The sequence below is a fragment of the Montipora foliosa genome, chromosome 5 (assembly GCF_036669935.1).
Source record: "Montipora foliosa isolate CH-2021 chromosome 5, ASM3666993v2, whole genome shotgun sequence".
Classification (NCBI taxonomy): Eukaryota; Metazoa; Cnidaria; class Anthozoa; order Scleractinia; family Acroporidae; genus Montipora; species Montipora foliosa.
In genome coordinates, this window is record NC_090873.1 from 38589715 (window position 1) to 38597214 (window position 7500).

The following is a 7500-nucleotide window of genomic DNA, read 5'->3' on the forward strand; positions in this document are numbered from 1 at the left end:
CTGAGCGCAATGAACATCTGATAGGAAATTCTTCAGTTCCTGGACAGAAAATGAACTGAAAGTATAGAGGAATCTTCCAGTAAACACAGATGAGAATGTGGAAGCGAATGGGGAGGTATCTTACTTCTGAGTTTATTCGCACTCGCTGTATAATATTGAGCTTTACATATCAAAAATTATTGAACAATTTCTTTATTAAAACACATGGAATTATATTATTCTCATAATTATTCATTACGTCATTACAACTGGCCAATCAGGTGCCTCTCTAAAAATAGCTGCATAGCTAAACCATGCGCTTAAACTATATTTTGAAAAAAGGGGAAGAGGCCCATGGATGGGGCATCCGCTCTCTTGCCTCATTCTCACTTGCTAAGAATTGATTGATGCTTGAGGTGGGTTTATTGGATGGGTTCAAGAAAATATCAGGTAAGAGAAGAAATGCCCCCATATATGGCCCTATTTCGATGAAAATATTTGACATCAATTATTAATTTTGTGTCATACTGAGTAGCTCTTTTAAGTGACCAAGTGTGAAAGTGGAGTTGTGGACCGCGCTGTCATGAGAACGAAAGATAAGTATAGGCCATATCCGAGTTCTTGTCTGCCTCCTCTTCAAAGCAATTCTAAGTGCGACGTTTTTCTTGTAACAATTAGTTTGTAAAGTAGAAGAAATTACCACCTCAAAAACTTTGCACTTTGACCCGCTTTGAAGAGGAGGCAGACATGAACTCGGAAATGGCCTATTAAATAACCTTCGTAACATGGGCGCAATCTAAAAATAAATTAGAAATAATTATCACGTGGCACAAAGATTCGTTCTCTAATGTCATAGTTTCTTCTTAGGTATTCATGATTGCACACGTGAAAAGGAATATAATGAGAGACAAGCGTCTTAAGTGCTCTTCACATTTTACAAATGCATTCATGACTCGATTGACGCACAGGCTGTGTATCCATGCTGTTTGACATATAGCTGAAAGCATGAACTACGTCTTTCGCAATAAATAGCGACAACAACCAAGTGTGTAAACACACTGACCTTTTTCTCTTAGGAAGATTGGGTCGTTTGCCTGTGAGTTCAAAAGATGGGCTTGTCTTTGATGAAACTCAGAAAGGGTACTTTTTTGTTTTGTGTTTTCTTCAATTATCAGTTCTCTGTCGGTAAAACATTATTTGGTCTTTCCAAGCCATTTAAACTAGAAGTGAGCGTCAAACCATTCCTGAGCGGTCGTTATATACTCAAGTCTCGTCAATAGCTTGTTTTAGTATACGCTAAAACAGTGTATAGCGTTGAAGGCTACTCAAACTCCGAATATCCATTGCTATTCATCTCCGAGCAACGTGCTCGTGATTTGCGCTGGAAAACATTGTCATAGTAGCAGGAATAAAATTAGTTAAAATCATCTTTTCTCGGCTTGGTAAATATCCAGTACTAGCCATCGACACTGAAGTGATTAGTTGTTAATTATTCGATATGAACATCTTGTAGCTGGCGTACCTGGAGGAGTTACTTTGTCTCTTACTCTGCATCCTAAATGAAGTTTCAAGATAACCATTGCAGTATACCATGGCAGCCATTAGCATGAATATGAATAAGATGACAGAGAATTCAGCGTTTTTGACTTTTGATTTTCTCCAGATACGCTGTGGGTTTGCAAAACGCCACTATGCATCTTGCTAGTTGTGTTATCATTTGCGAGAATTGCTACTCATCAGTTTGCCACCGTGTACTCATCAGGCACCAACCATAGGTGCATTCCATGTAAACCCTAAGATATGTCAAATGTTTCAATCACTCTTTTCCAAAAATTCAAAGCCCAGCCGAAAAGGGGGCCGCACAGTGAAAAGTTTATTTCATCAGTCTCAGTAATTTACACATGCTTAGTCCTGCCTCCAAAATTGCATTAGCTGTTTGCAGCCTGTTGGTAGTTTTGTCTTAAATGTTTGCTTTTCACAGCAGTAGCAGTTAAGATTTGACACAAGGAACATGAGCAAACTGAGTAGCACTTTATCCCTAGTATCCCATATGTAGCCATTAATCAACATTATGTTAATGCGCCTTTGAATGACATGCCGGTTTCTCTCTGAGTGTCGCCCGACTTCAAAAATTTTGATAAAAAACTTGAATGGGCGTTCTCTGGCTAAAAACATTAAAAATTGCGAGCTTTCGACCACTAGGACTGTGACCTTCAACGATGCGTTCTTTTTGCCCTTTGACTTATCCTGGCTACGTTAACGTTCCTTCAATTTTTTCTTCAAAAATCGGTGGCACTGCAACAGATATTTTCAATCGCACCGATTTTCATTCCTATATGAATCGGTCATTCATCGTCTGTCGAAATACACGGAAGGTTTGCGCTCCGACGACGTCGGGCTGATAAATCGGGCCGACAAATCGTACCGATCGTACCGTATAAACCGGCCATTACGCAATATTTTTAACCAACTTTCTTCAACCATCTACTGCAACAAAGAAAGGACTGCAGGAAAAAAGCATGCTTTAAAAATTACCATACTGCTTATAAGGTCCACTTGCTTTTCTTGTATGTTTATATCTTGCCCTCACAATTTGAACCTGTAAAGGGATTCCCGGGGAACACGCTTTTTGTGGAATGTTTTCGAAGCCGTTCAAAAAAACTCGCAGGACGTGTTTTATCGGGTCTAAAAACACTGTTGTTCGTTTTTTAAACATTACATAATAATAATAGCAAGGGTCCAAGAACAGATCCTTGAGGCACTCCACGTAAGATCGTTTCAGTGTCAGATATGCATGCGATCTGAGAGATATGATCTAAACCAAGAATTTATAACTCCTCTTATTCCATAATTCCAAAAGTTTTGCTAAAAGAATCTCATGGTTAACAGTATCAAATGCATTCTTGAGATCTATAAAAAAATAATATTCAACAGGAGTATTTTCTCTTGTCAAATAGAATGTATGCTGTTCACAATATCAAAAATCATATTCTGAGTACTATGTTTGTTAGGAAACGTGCCATACCTCAAGTCATTAAGGATATCGCTTTATCAGTCTACGAAATAGAAGTTTCTCAAATAAACGATTATAAATTGATAACAAAGAAACCAGCCGATAGTTTTCTCATAACGTATCTTCTCACCCTTATACACTGAAATTATTTTAGAATACTTGAGTTTGCAGGATAAACCCCATTAAGTACGGACTGATTAAACAAATTCAGTTATAATGGTCTAGATATGGTGGATTTGGAAATTTTTAATAGTCTAACAGGGCTAGAATAGAGCCCTAAGGCTTAATTGTTTGGTAACATGCCAATTTCAGACTCAATTTTATGTGGTATCAGTGGATCAAAATAGAAAGTGCTCTGTAGAGGTGAATCAAGATAATCAGACAAAGTAGCATTTACTTCAGAAATATCAGACGGAAGTCGATGCCTTATTGATTAGAGATATTTGTCGTGTTTTTTGCCAATTGTTTTAGGATCATCTGATTGAACGCTATGCTCGATTGGACGAATGAAGTGAATTCTTTTGGATTTTTTCCTCTTTCTTTTCATCTCCCAAGAGTTTATCAATATCTTTCCATGTCGGCCGCATATATTATTAATGTTACAGTCAAAACATTTTTGATAAAGAAGTTGTTTACTCAATCGAATTTGGGTTGTTAACTTGTTTGTATATATTTATCATTTTAGGCCAATCTGATTTAAAAAAAAATAGCTTGTTCTTCACTTTTGTAGATTTATTTAGCCCAGCCGTTAGCCAAGGTTCAGTTAAAAACAAAACAAAAAACCAAGGAGAAACACACTAATACCAACCCGGCGTGGGCAATGTATTATACATGCGCAAAATCATTTCACCCGGTCAATTAGCAACCATGGACAGCTGTTTCAGCCTCGCTGGGTCTCATCAGCATGCTGTACTTTTCATTCCAGGCGGGTGTTTTAGACACCCCTTTACGTGGCAGCTTCACACAACAGATGTGGTAAGCTGTGTTGGGAACAGCACAGGTAGCTATTCTTTCACGGCATTTCTAATTTTCGCACACAAACATCCCTGAGGGGTGCATGCTTGTTATCTAAACGGTTAATGGTTTTATTAAAAAAAAAAAAATGAGAGAATTATTTATTCACATCGCAGTTATCAATTAATTGAACTTAAGTCATTTATAAGTCTATTAGCCTTAAAGCTGTATCCGGTAATCTTTGCTTGTTTGTTGCGACAATACAGACTTGTAAAAATGGTCGGTTTTATCAGTGACAATATTGCCGCTAGGAATATTATTCATCACGTTATCGCCTAAGCCATTCTTGAAGGAAGCCGATCTGACCGCCCTCCAGTATGCAAAACAAAAATTTCTCACTTTGTACCTGTGTACGCTCTGCTAGTGTAGCCGTCGTCAACGCCCCGTGTCCGGCGTAGATTGGGTCTAACAACGACAAACGTAAGGCTAAAGGCGGACGTAAGGAATTGTCGTCAGGGCAACTTTTATGCAACCTGCTGTACCCAATTCAAATCTCCCGAGATTAAGATTCTTTGTGTATTGTATTTGCATGATAATGTAGCATTCATATTTAAATGATATGGAAATACCTGAAACAAAACGTTTTATTCCCAAAGGGTTTGAACTGGGTACAACATTGAGTTAGACGATTAGGTATATTTAAAAAAAAATAAAAAAAATTAAGCAGACAAACTTGGTGCTGCACCTTTTAACAACGCTAAAATCCTTAATATTAAGATCTTTGGGAACAAACTGAGCCATGTTTTTGGCGGAGGTGCTTGCCAACGGAAGGAGATGTACGTTTGTGTTCCTTGACGCGCTGGTGTAGGTGCCTTCAATTAGTGTTCAGTGAAACTGTCATAACTTGCATCGCATGCACAGGCAACAGTCAAATTGACAAACGAAAGATTGTTGACTCCCAACAGCTGGTTTTGCTTCACGAAGCTTTAGGTCTTCTTCAATTTTGTGGCTGACGAACACAGACGGAATAGTCTTATTAGATCTTATGCTGTAAGCGTAACATGGGTGTCGGTTGAGGGATGGTTTTTGAATGGACAACGGTGACAACTGACAATAGAGTAGGTTGACCTGATGCTTTTTCGGTAACAAATGTCTTGATGGTGGAACTGAATAAAGAAAATTATCAGGGTACCTCAACAGGGAGAACAATAATTTAAACAACAATGTGCTTACTATGTTCAACCCACACATTCCGATCTGGGCTTCTACTTCGCTATAAAAGCCACGTAGATAATCGGTATGAACATGACGTACAGCTGTATTAAAAACTGCGCTTGGTCGCGCTTTTCGCCTCTTTTTTAATTACAATTGTTCCTACTTTTGTGCAAAAGAAAACGGTTTGTGCTGACAACAGTCAAGGAAATGAATCACTTTCTCAGTATAAGATAACGTTCGTTTCACTCTAGAAGACGAACAAATCGTGTAAACGGACAAATCGCCCTATGGTTTGGTCCAAAAATTAAATGTGAATGAAGGACGACCAATTTCACTAGTGCTGTCCGACTGCTCTTGCCCAAACAACAACCATAGAAAAGCACTTTCACTTCGTGGTCCTTTTCTCCGCTTTGGCGTCAAGATTCATCGCAATCTGACAAACTGGTTCGGACTTTGAGACGTACTTTCAATTTTTTTATGGGATATTCTATGTACGGTCTTATTGCTATAAGTTTTTGCGATAATGCCTAAATTCAGATTCTCCTTTCCCACTACTTATCTCGTTTAAATTCATCACTGTTTGGCGGTGACCTCGTCACTATAATGTTGTCAGTGTGAGATCTCAACGCGACCAGGTCAAGCAAAACATGCGACATGCATTTTAGTGTATTTCCTTCTCCTCTTCTACTAAACAACAATGTGAAATCGTCACATTTTGGGCTTTGAATACATGGTGAGCCTGCGAAAGTCTATCGATCTTTCCGTGAACCTTTCTATTCACTTCAAGCAAGTTATAGCGTGCTTGAAGTCCTCAATATCACAAAATGCAAACAGGATGGAAACGGGAATCGCATGGATTACTGTTTCATATGGGAGTTCCCCCCCCCCCCTTCCGGGGGATTACCATTGCTTAGCTGTTTTTGGCCTTCGTTGCCTTTTCTTTTCCAGAGCTCCTTGATAGAACGAAGAACGGGGACCGTCGAACCGCTATTCACAGATGGCAACACAAACCTAATTTATTACAAACGCCCTGATGATTTCGCCCCCGCATTGAAAAAATCGAAAATGAGATGCCGTGTATCAAGCCAAGTTAAAAAAAAAATGCATCTCAGCTGAGATTCAGTGTTTAAAGTACTTTGCCAAATCTGTTGCTTTAATTAAGGTGTATAGATAGTTCTCTCAAAAGCATATATTCATTAGCCTTCGAGTGTCCCCAGAAAAGCATTGAAGTTCCAGGTCTTCTAGGGGTAAATGACAAAGGGAGTCGATTTAATTCTTCGCAAGAGTGACATTTCACATTATTTTTACCCCTGAGGCACCAGCTTTTTTGCGGTTAAAGATAAATTCGTTCCGCAGGTACGGGCAATTTCCGCATAGCTACGTAAACACCAAGTATGGATTTTATGGAATATAAAATTGGTATTTAAGCCGCATTTGTCAGAGGAAGGTGGCAACAGACTCAGGTGGGCTTACTGACCAAACGCAAGTGAGAGGGAGTAAAAGTCTTTCGGAAGTGCAGAAATTATAAAAGGTATGGAGATATTGATACGATTACCTACGGCATTAGCAAAAATGTAGGAATGGTTGTTAGGGTGAGAACCTCGTTGAAAAATAAAACCTTCTGTCTACCAGGAAAGTGCATGTATATAAATAATCGCCAGGCGAGGATTGAATTGGCGCCGACAATTACTCTCAGACTAGTAGGAACTGTACAGGTGAAGACAGGCTAAGATGTTGTTTATGGTAGACAGTGCACATATATTCCTTTTGATCGAGAAAGTATTAATTAGCTCATTCTCTGTAGTTTTGGTGTAAAACAAGTGTTGTTCCAAGAATACATATATCCGGCCCGTAATTCGTTGTTTTGACGATCGAGTCATTTCAGTCAAGTTAAGTCAAGTCAAACTCTTTTTGTTAAAGCAGGTTTAAAAACGTAGCAGCTGTTACGCTGACGTAGACCTATTATAGAATTATAATGAAAGAAGTATTAAATAGATATAATGTATAATATACAAAAATGCATCGAATGCTTTTCCAGATATTGGGTCGGTTGGTCGGATTGACCAACAGCATCATAGCTGTGGAGCCAGGAAAACAACAAGACGTGAACCCAAAGTCAAGTCAAACTCTTTTTGTTAAAGCAGGTTTAAAAAACGTAGCAGCTGTTACGCTGATGTAGACCTATTATAGAATTATAATGAAAGAAGTATTAAATAGATATAATGTATAATATACAAAAATGCATCGAATGCTTTTCCAGATATTGGGTCGGTTGGTCGGATTGACCGACAGCATCATAGCTGTGGAGCCAGGAAAACAACAAGACGTGAACCCAAAAT

The 7500-nt window shown here is 38.7% G+C and overlaps 2 protein-coding genes across 3 annotated transcripts in view; one reads left to right on the forward strand and one right to left on the reverse strand.

The window, feature by feature from the left end:
- The window catches only part of LOC138004092 (uncharacterized), an 888878-nt gene that overhangs the window by 63999 nt on the left and 817379 nt on the right, over nucleotides 1-7500 (reverse strand). The window lies entirely within an intron of this gene.
- LOC138004130 (uncharacterized) overlaps nucleotides 6591-7500 on the forward strand; it is a 50765-nt gene continuing 49855 nt past the window's right edge. Inside the window, exon 1 of one of the 2 annotated variants that reach the window (XM_068850559.1) lies at nucleotides 6591-6692. The gene's annotated coding sequence lies outside the window, so the exon portion shown is untranslated. The remainder of the gene's footprint in view (nucleotides 6693-7500) is intronic. The other variant, XM_068850558.1, reaches the window with a different exon arrangement.